The sequence below is a fragment of the Corythoichthys intestinalis genome, chromosome 14 (genome assembly GCF_030265065.1).
Source record: "Corythoichthys intestinalis isolate RoL2023-P3 chromosome 14, ASM3026506v1, whole genome shotgun sequence".
NCBI lineage: Eukaryota > Metazoa > Chordata > Actinopteri > Syngnathiformes > Syngnathidae > Corythoichthys > Corythoichthys intestinalis.
Genome location: NC_080408.1, coordinates 41,152,041 through 41,162,430, shown reverse-complemented (window position 1 = coordinate 41,162,430; position 10,390 = coordinate 41,152,041).

Here is a 10,390-nt window from a genome sequence, read left to right as displayed (position 1 = left end):
TGGCTTGCCTCGATCCAGAGCTCCAACTACGAGCTTTTTAACTGCAGCAACTTTAACTCTATAAATTGTGATTTATTGACCTGTTTTGCACATGCACCAATCGTTTTAAATAAAACAAGAAAAGGAATCATGTTGTCCAAATGTTTTATTGCGATCAATATCTGCAATAAAAAAAAAAGACATACTATTTTCCTGTTTTATTTTTACTATTTTTTCACCTCCCATGTTTTCTAGCCTCATGTTTTCATATTGTTACTGCATGTAGTATCTTAATTTCGCCAAAAGATGCCAGTATTGTTTCATGTTTAATTGCCAGACTGACGCTGTAACTTGTTATGCTGTGCTGATTTTAGGGATTGTAATTGTTTCTTGTTTTATTTACAGAAACCAAACACACATAAACACAATATATTCATCCATAGCTAAATTTGGAATCAACCTGCTGAAGAATAAAACTTTGGAAGAACTAAAGATTCATTCATTCATTCATTCATTTTCCATGCCGCTTATTCCTCACGAGGGTCGCGGAAGTGCTGGAGCCTATCCCAGCTAACTCGGGGCAGTAGGCAGGGGACACCCTGAACTGGTTGCCAGCCAATCGCAGGGCACAAGGAGACACACAACCATTCACGCACACACTCATACCTACGGACAATTTAGAGTGTTCAATCAGCCTACCATGCATGTTTTTGGGATGTGGGAGGAAACTGGAGTTCCCGGAGGAAACCCACGCAGGCACGGGGAGAACATGCAAACTCCACACAGGAAGGCCGAAGCCCGGGATTGAACCCTTGATCTCAGAACTGTGAGACAGATGTGCTAACCACTCAGCCACCGTGCCGCCAGAACTAAAGATTTTACTTCATTTTTTCATCATCAGGGGTGAAAGTGGCTAGAATTTCTTGCCGGAACTCGCCACGGAGCCAGAAATTTTATTTATTTATTATTTTTTTTCTTTCATTTGTGTGTGTGTGTGTGTGTGGGGGGGGGGGGGTCAAACCTCTTAAACTACTCAAATGCAAAGAAAACTGTGTTAGCACAGTTATTTCTATAACACATACAAAAACTGATTTTCATTCAAAATTGTATTTTTCGGAATCAAAGCACCGTGTACCGGAACAGCATTCTGGCCCTGAATCTTAATCCCGGAACTGTGTTCTGGCCCTGAATCTTACACCGGAACTGCGTTCCTGACCGTTCTGGCCCACTTTCACCTCTGTTCATCATATATAGTTGCCACACTTCTAACAGCAGAAAAGGACTATACAGTTGTAACACACACAGGTGAAATACACATGCACATAATTCAATACATGTACATGTAATGGAATATTATAATTTATTAATGTTTGTGGGGGTGGTGTTTTTTTAGAGGGCGTATCCCGTGATTTATTTATTATTAATATATGTCAGATATTCCACGTAAATGTAAAATAAAGTTTTATTTTTCAATAAAGCGATGTATTTCCCCTTGCAATACTATATACAGGACTGTCTCAGGAAATTAGAATACACAATATTCTAATTTCCTGAGACAGTCAGGAAATTAGAATATTGTGTATTCTAATTTCCTGAGACAGTCCTGTATATATACACAGGACTGTCTCAAAAAGTTAGAATATTGTGTATTCTAATTTTCTGAGAGAGTCCAGTATTCTTGGTGATGTTGTGTTTTAAGGGGCGTGCCCCGTAATTTATTTCATATTAATGTATACAAGATATAGGCCTGAACGATATATCGTGTGATCGATCGTCGTTTTTTAACACGCAAACTCGTTTTTCGGCTTTATGCTAGTACAGCGCCACAGCTTCTCACAACTCCCTCCTCACCAGTACAGCTCGCGTTTGATACTTAGTTATTGATTATTGACAGGTTTGTAGCTTTGATCTGGCAGAGGTGGCTTGGTAGCGCTACGATTAAAGGCATAAACGTGCTAATCATCGTTTAGCTTGTTACACAGTAGCAGCAGAGTGCTATGGCAACTCAATGTGTAAGTGAGAGGCTGTTATCGGCAACGTGAGCATCAAAGCATGAGGGAATTTGAGTGGACTCACTAAAGGAAGCATTTAATAAAGACAAGCATTTTTCTACGTTATTTTTGATTAAAATTATTTCACATTATGAAGGCGGCACAGTGCGACAGCCTTCCTGTGTGGAGTTTGCATGTTCATCCCGTGCCTGTGTGGGTTTTATCCGGGTTCCTGCCACATCCCAAAAAACTGCATGGCATGCTGAGTGAACACTCCAAATTGTCCATACAGTGGGGCAAATAAGTATTTAGTCAACCACCAATTGTGCAAGTTCTCCTACCTGAAAATATTAGAGAGGCCTGTAATTGTCAACATGGGTAAACCTCAACAGAATGACAGAATGTGGGAAAAAAAACAGAAAATCACATTGTTTGATTTTTAAAGAATTTATTTGCAAATCATGGTGGAAAATAAGTATTTGGTCAATACCAAAAGTTCATCTCAATACTTTGTTATGTACCCTTTGTTGGCAATAATGGAGGCCAAATGTTTTCTGTAACTCTTCACAAGCTTTTCACACACTGTTGCTGGTATTTTGGCCCATTCCTTCATGCAGATCTCCTCTAGAGCAGTGATGTTTTGGGGCTGTCGTTGGGCAACACGGACTTTCAACTCCCTCCACAGATTTTCTATGGGGTTGAGATTTGGAGACTGGCTAGGCCACTCCAGGACCTTGAAATGCTTCTTACGAAGCCACTCCTTTGTTGCCCTGGTTGTATGTTTGGGATCATTGTCATACTGAAAGACCCAGCCACGTCTCATCTTCAATGCCCTTGCTGATGGATGGAGATTTTCACTCAAAATCTCTCGATACATGGCCCCATTCATTCTTTCCTTTACGCAGATCAGTCGTCCTGGTCCCTTTGCAGAAAAACAGCCCCAAAGCATGATGTTTCCACCCCCATGCTTTACAGTGGGTATGGTGTTCTTCGGATGCAATTCATTATTCTTTCTCCTCCAAACACGAGAACCTGTGTTTCTACCAAAAAGTTCTATTTTGGTTTCCTCTGACCATAACACATTTTCCCAGTCCTCTACTGGATCATCCAAATGCTCTCAAGCGAACCGCAGACGGGCCTGGACATGTACTTTCTTCAGCAGGGGGACACGTCTGGCAGTGAAGTATTTGAGTCCCTGGCGGCGCATCGTGTTACTGATAGTAGCCTTTGTTACTGTGGTCCCAGCTCTCTGTAGGTCATTCACTAGGTCCCCCCGAGTGGTTCTGGGATTTTTTGCTCACCGCTCTTGTTATCATTTTGACGCCACGGGGTGAGATCTTGCATGGAGCCCCAGATCGACGGAGATTATCAGTGGTCTTGTATGTCTTCCATTTTCTAATAATTGCTCCCACAGTTGATTTCTTTAAGCCAAGCGTTTTACCTATTGCAGATTCAGTCCTCCCAGCCAGGTTCAGGTCTACAATTTTGTCTCTGGTGTCCTTCGAGAGCTTTTTGGTCTTAGCCATAGTGGAGTTTGGAGTGTGACGGACTGAGGTTGTGGACAGGTGTCTTTTATACCGATAATGAGTTAAAACAGGTGCCATTAATACAGGTAACTAGTGGAGCCTCGTTAGACCTCGTTAGAAGAAGTTAGACCTCTTTAACAGCCAGAAATGGAGTTAGCTGTGATAGGCTACGGCACCCCGGCGACCCAAGTGAGGATAAGCGGTTCTGTCGATGAATGATTTATATGAATGTTATGGAGAGTGATTAAAATATGGCGTTAAAGTTGATGCAATTAAAAATGTGTGTGTGCCTACATTTTGTGCTGGCGCCCATTATGAGAAAAGTGCAACCCAATGCAAAAAGTAGGCGTGGAGCCTTGCAAATATATATCGCGATGTAGTTTTTTTCCAATATCGTTCAGGCCTATCCCAAACAGAGCTATTGAAGTTACAGTGAGGAAAATAAGTATTTGAACACCCTGCGATATTGCAAGTTTTCCTATTTAGAAATGATGGGCGGGTTTGAAATTTTCATGGTAGGTGCTTGTCCACTGTGAGAGACAATCTAAAGATAAAAAAATCCCAAAATCACAGTCTATTACTTTTTAACAATTTATTTGTATTATACTGATGCAAATACGTATTTGATAACCTGAGAAAATCACTGTTAATATTTGGTACAGTAGCCTTTCATTACAATCACAGAGGTCAAACGTTTCCTGTAGTTTTTCACGAGGTTTGCACAGCCTGCAGCAGGGATTTTGCAACACTGCTCCACACATATCTTCTGTAGATCAATCAGGTTTCTTGGCTGTCACTGAGAAACACGGAGTTTGAGCTTCCTCCGAAGGTTTTCTATTGGGTTTGGGTCTGGAGACTGGCTAGGCTCCTCCAGAACCTTGATATGCGTTTTACAAAGCCGCTCCTTAGTCATTCTGGCTGTCTGCTTCAGGCCATTGTCATGTTGGAAGACCCAGCCACTACCCATTTTCAATGCTCTAACTGAGGGAAGGAGGTTATTCCCCAAAATCTCACAATACATGGCCCAAGTCACCCTCTCCTTAATACAGTGCAGTCCCATGTGCAGAAAAACACCCCCAAAGCATGATGCTACCACCCTTATGCTTCACAGTAGGAATGGTGTTCTTGGGATGGTACTTATTCTTCTTCCTCAAACACCATGAGTGGAAGGAGGACCAAAAAGTTCCATTGTAATCTCATATGACAACATGACTTTCTTCATGACTCCTCTCTATCATCCAAATGGTCATTGGCAAACTTAAAACAGGCCAGGACATGTGCTGGTTTAAGCAGGGGAACCTTCCGTGCCATGCAGAGGTTGCGCTAGACATTTTCGTTGTCTGTCATTTTGACTGACAGGGTCATAAAAATCCGGTCATAATCTATTTTTACCCGTCACTTAAATTTTTAAAATGATAATGATGACATATTCAATAGTATTTAGTTTTCATTCATTTTTAATTAATATTGTAACGCTTGCTTGGCGGTGAAAAATTAGACACGGAAGTCGTGGTATTTTTCTCCCTCTTTTTACTCTGCTTACCGCCAACAACACCAACAAAACTACAACTCCGCCCCCAAAGAAAAAGATGCAACTATATAGACCCCAATCACCAACGTCACACAATGATCTTAATTGTGGTTGTTAGCCCAAAATCTTCTAAATATACATTAAATGCATCTTACCAGATATAAAATGACTACTACATAGTCTGTGGTGATCGTTTGGTGCCCAGATTTCTTGTCGAATTACAGCAGTCCATCTCGCTCTCCTCTTCGGGTCTCTCAGAATACGGTAGAACTTCAAGTCTCTCCGTCTATCTTCTCTGTTACTGCAACCAACCGCCACACACGCCTTCACCATTTTGATTATTAATGTTAACGAGCAGAAAAACACGCCATAATAGGAGGCATGTACGTAGCGGTAATGTGTAAACACGACGAGCTGACACACAATATGGCGGCTCCAGTCAGGGGGGCGGAGTTGTGACGTCATGTGATTGGGGTCTATACACAGGCGGAAATCTAGTCCACCAATTGGATGACGTGCTGGCACACCGGGTGCACCAATAAGAACCTCGCGTTGATGTGTCAATCACGGTGCCGCCGCCAGACCCCGGTGACGCTACAATACTCTGACAGAATAGCCAACGACGTCATGCATTAAGAGAGACAATAGCTAATTAATATGCTCACTCGCCACCCTGCGGTCTGGGGTGTGAATTGCAACCTGTCAAAATGACGGACGGACTTCAGTTTTTTCCGTCACCGTTTTAAAAAACCGGTCAACGACGGAATATATTCGGTTAACGCGACCCCTGGTGCCATGCATGATTTTAAACCAAGACATCTTAGTAAGTTCCAGTAACCTTGGAAATGGTGGTCCCAACTCCTTTCAGGTCATTGACAAAATTCTTGGCTGATTCCTCACTATTCTCAGGATCATTGAGACCCTATGAGGTAGACCTTGCATGGAGCCCCAGTCCGAGGGAGAGTGACAGTCATGTTTGGCTTCTTCCATTTTCTAATAATTGCGCCAAGAGTGGATCTTATATTATTAAGCTGTTTGGCAATTGCCCCTAACCCTTCCTAGCCTGTAGAGGTCTACAATTCTGTCTCTGGTGTGTTTGGACAGCTCTTTGGTCTTGACCATGTTAGTAATTGGAGTCTTCTTAGTTGTATGGGGTGGAGAGGTGTTTATATGCAGAAACTCCCCCCAAAAAACCTCAAGAAAGCCAGCAAACAGTTTGCTGAAGACATGTCACAAAGCACATGGATTACTAGAACCATGTCCTATGGTCTGATGAGACGGCCGGGCTTTCTTGCTTACAGTAGTCAGAAGAGGTTTCCTCCTGGGGTGACAGCCATGCACACCAATTTGATGTAGAGTGCGTATGGTCTGAGCACTAACAGGCTGACCCCCCCACCTCTTCAATCTCTGCAGCAATGCTGACAGCACTTCTGTAACGAGTCACATGACATTTTGGAGGGAAAATGACAAGCAGTACTCAATTTGGACATTTAGGGATGTAAATATTTACTAAGGGGTGTACTCACTTTTGTTGCCAGGGGTTTAGATATTAATGGCTATATTTTGAGTTATTTTGGGGGAAAAATAAATGAACTATATAAGCTGCACACAGACTACTTTTCAATGTGTCAAAGTGTCATTTTGTCAGTGTTGTCCCATGAAAAGATATACTTAAATATCTGCAGAAATGCGAAGGGTGTACTCACTTATGTGATACACACTGTACATGAGGCGAATTTGACACCAAGTACTACTGTGCGCTCGCAATGTGTTTTGTTTAGATGCATACAGCCAGAAAGTACTAAAAAATGCCTTAAGAAAATACTTAAATGTAGTTCTGTCAAATAAGGACGGTTTAAATATGCTACGTAACTAATGTGATCAACAGAACAACACTCTGCTTTAAAGTGACCACAAAAAAACACAATGATTAAAAGTTTTAGAGGGAAATACATGCAAAAAGTATTTTTGAGACAATGAAAAAGTGTTTTTAAAAAAACAAAATAAAAACATAACTAGTGAGTACTTGCCGCTTTTAACCGATGTGGACATACATGCCAATACTTGCGCAAGCCGCTGAGCATAGTGTAGGACATTTTTGCCGCATAGTAAGTCATTGCCGAACACCGGTAGTATTTGTAGAGTGACAGTGACAATTCTACGTCATCACCCAAGCGTCCATTGCACACATAAAACATGGCGCCACACTTATACATTATTTTTACTTCTGTCCTGTGACAACTGCATTTTGGCGAGATTCTGTGCATTTTTTGGGTGAAAAAAAAAAAAAAGTGTGATAATTGTTGGATTTAGATCTGATGTTAAAACTTTATCCTTTGTAATAAATCTGATGTTGCTTCTTGGTAAATTTTACTTGCACAAGGTGAGAATTTCAAGGTCTGTACCATATTTTCGACTATTTCTTTTGGAATTGAATTTTTATATAGATACGCTTAAGCGGAAAAACAAGAAGAGTATTTGTACACTACAATATCTCAGGGATCTGTCTTTGATTGACTCGTAGTGTTGTGTGTATTTTTAGTGTTCCTGTTTTTGTACATAGGACAATTGAAGTGACTTATTTTTTGAAAAATTTCTGCCACAACTCACGAGTAGTACAGTATGTACAAAGTACCTCATTTATTTATTTTGGCTTTCATGTATTTTTTTGTGTTTCTTTTAGGGCTGTCAAAATTATCGCGTTAACGGGCAGTAATTAATGTTTTTCATTAATCACATTAAAATATTTGACACACTTAACGCACATGCCCCGCTCAAACAGATTAAAATGACAGTGTAACCCCTTTTTCTTTGTCTGCTGCGATTTGGAGCGTCGAACTCCTGGACTCTGCGTTGTGTTGTGTTTTAATTTAGTTCCAGGAGACGTGGATGGTTTCGACTTTTTATTGTCTGCATAACACACGCACACGATGCGAGCTGGTCACTCTCACAGGCCTCGCCACAACATGCTTTGCTGATGACAAATTACAACTGGCATGAACAAATAATGAACAACAATTGTACCTGCATAACACACGCACACGATGCGAGCTGGTCACTCTCACAGGCCTCGCCACAACATGCTTTGCTGATGACAAATTACAACTGGCATGAACAAATAATGAACAACAATTGTACCTGCATAACACACGCACACAATGCGAGCTGGTCACTCTCACAGGCCTCGCCACAACATGCTAAAGAATAATTGAAAATGATTAGCTCTTTGGCGCTAAGCTAATAGCAACTTAGCAATGCTATCAAACTCACCTTTGCTGATGACAAATTACAACTGGCGCCATCTGCGGCGCGCCCAGCTACTTATAGTCACCACATGAGTTGGGGGCGCTATTATGCCTTCTAATGTGGACAAGTGGAATCACACATATCCATAATAAGTCTGTTACAACAGCACAGTGTCATTTCCACTTGTTACTTGTGTTTTTTGGTGTTTTGTCGCCCTCTGCTGGCGCTCGGGTGTGACTGATTTTATGGGTTTCAGCACCCATGAGTATTGTGTAATTATTGACAACAACAATGGCGAGCTACTAGTTTATTTTTTGATTGAAAATTTTACAAACTTTATTAAAATGAAAACATTAAGAAGTGTTTTAATATAAAATTTCTATAACTTGTACTAACATTTATCTTTTAAGAACTACAAGTCTTTCTATCCATGGATAGCTTTAACAGAATGTTAATAATCAGGGGTGCACATAGGTGGTCTGCATGTGCGCATGCGCACTGGACGTAGACAAACGCGCTGGCCCTCAACGGCTTCCATACGCTTTTGCGTACCGATGGCTGACCACTGTATTTGCGGTGGACACGAGAAAATAACTTCTCAAAATATCGAAGAGGCAGGCCACACTCAGTAATTACTTCCGTGTTCCCCCACCCCCGTCAAAAGACAGACAGACGACAGAGACGTCACCAGAGCTACCGAAAAAAAGGACTTTTGCTGAAAAGTGGCTACAGGAGGTACCATGGCTAGAAGCAAATGATGCTCGCACGGAAATGCGGTACAAAATGTGCCGTGAGAATCCCAATGTCGCCGATAAGAGCATCGCATTTTATGTAGGGTCAAAGAATTTCAGCCATCCAAACTTAGAAAAGCACGAAAAAAACAGAGAGCATGTGGCAATTAAGCAAACTATCGATGTCAGACAGGACCCCACTCGCCTTCTGGACAAGTGGCGGAACAGGGCGGAATAAAGGTAATGAACAGCGACATGCACTGACAAACGTGTTTTTGCTCGCATTTTACAAAGCTAAACATGCACGTTCAATGAGGTCTTATGAGGAGGACATCCCACTTTTAAAAAGGCCTGGAGTTAATGTGGGAGCCGCATAATGCCCTTTATTTTGAATTGGTGCTTTTATGTTTATTTCTTTACATTTCACTTCAAAGTAATGGCAATTTTGTTGTGCCAGTTTATGTTAATCAAGCATTAATTGTTAATATAATTAATCAAAGTTAATTGGCTCTAAATAAAGCTTGTCATAAATTTATCGCATCAGGCGGGTCGGCTCTCAAGCTCAATGAGGACCAAGTCACATCTCCAGGTCCTCCTCTGAGAACCTGGGCATAAAAATTATGTGCACCCCTGTTAATAATGTTAATGCCATCTTGTTGATTTATTGTTATAATAAACAAATACAGTACTTATGTACAGTATGTTGAATGTATATATCCGTCTTGTGTCTCATCTTTCCATTCCAACAAAAATTTACTGAAAAATATGGCATGTTTTATAGGTGGTTTGAAATGCGATTAATAACGATTAATTAATTTTTAAGCTGTGATTAACTCGATTAAAAATTTTAATCGTTTGACAGCCCTAGTTTCTTTGTATTGCACAGTTTTGTATATGTTGTGCTGTAGTATGTGTGTAATTGTTTGAATTTAAAAAAAAAACAAAAAAAAACTTAAAGCATGGCGCCCTCCGTAGGTCAAAACATGTAGTAAATAGTATAGATTTTTAAATCAATGGCAATATTTTATGTGTTTCTATTAACATATTTTATTAAAAGAGAACAATTGTGGCTTATTAGAGCCTACAAGTCCTTGACGCTATTTCTTCATCCATCTAATAGTGTAAAGTAGTATAGACACCACAAGAGGGTGCTGACAACATCCCTGGTTGTTCCCAAGTGGTCAATGTTTTAAAAAATGACGTTTAATCGGTTTCAGAAAAATCTAAAAAAAAAAAAAAAATCTCATCTCAAATGAGTATGCAGGGTCTCAGGAGGGTACGTATTTGTAATTTTGATTTCAAATTTTCCTCCTGTTAGTTCTCAAATTTTGACCTGAATCATCTGCGTCGTGATGCCCCAGGCGTGGCGAGTCGACACTGGAGCGC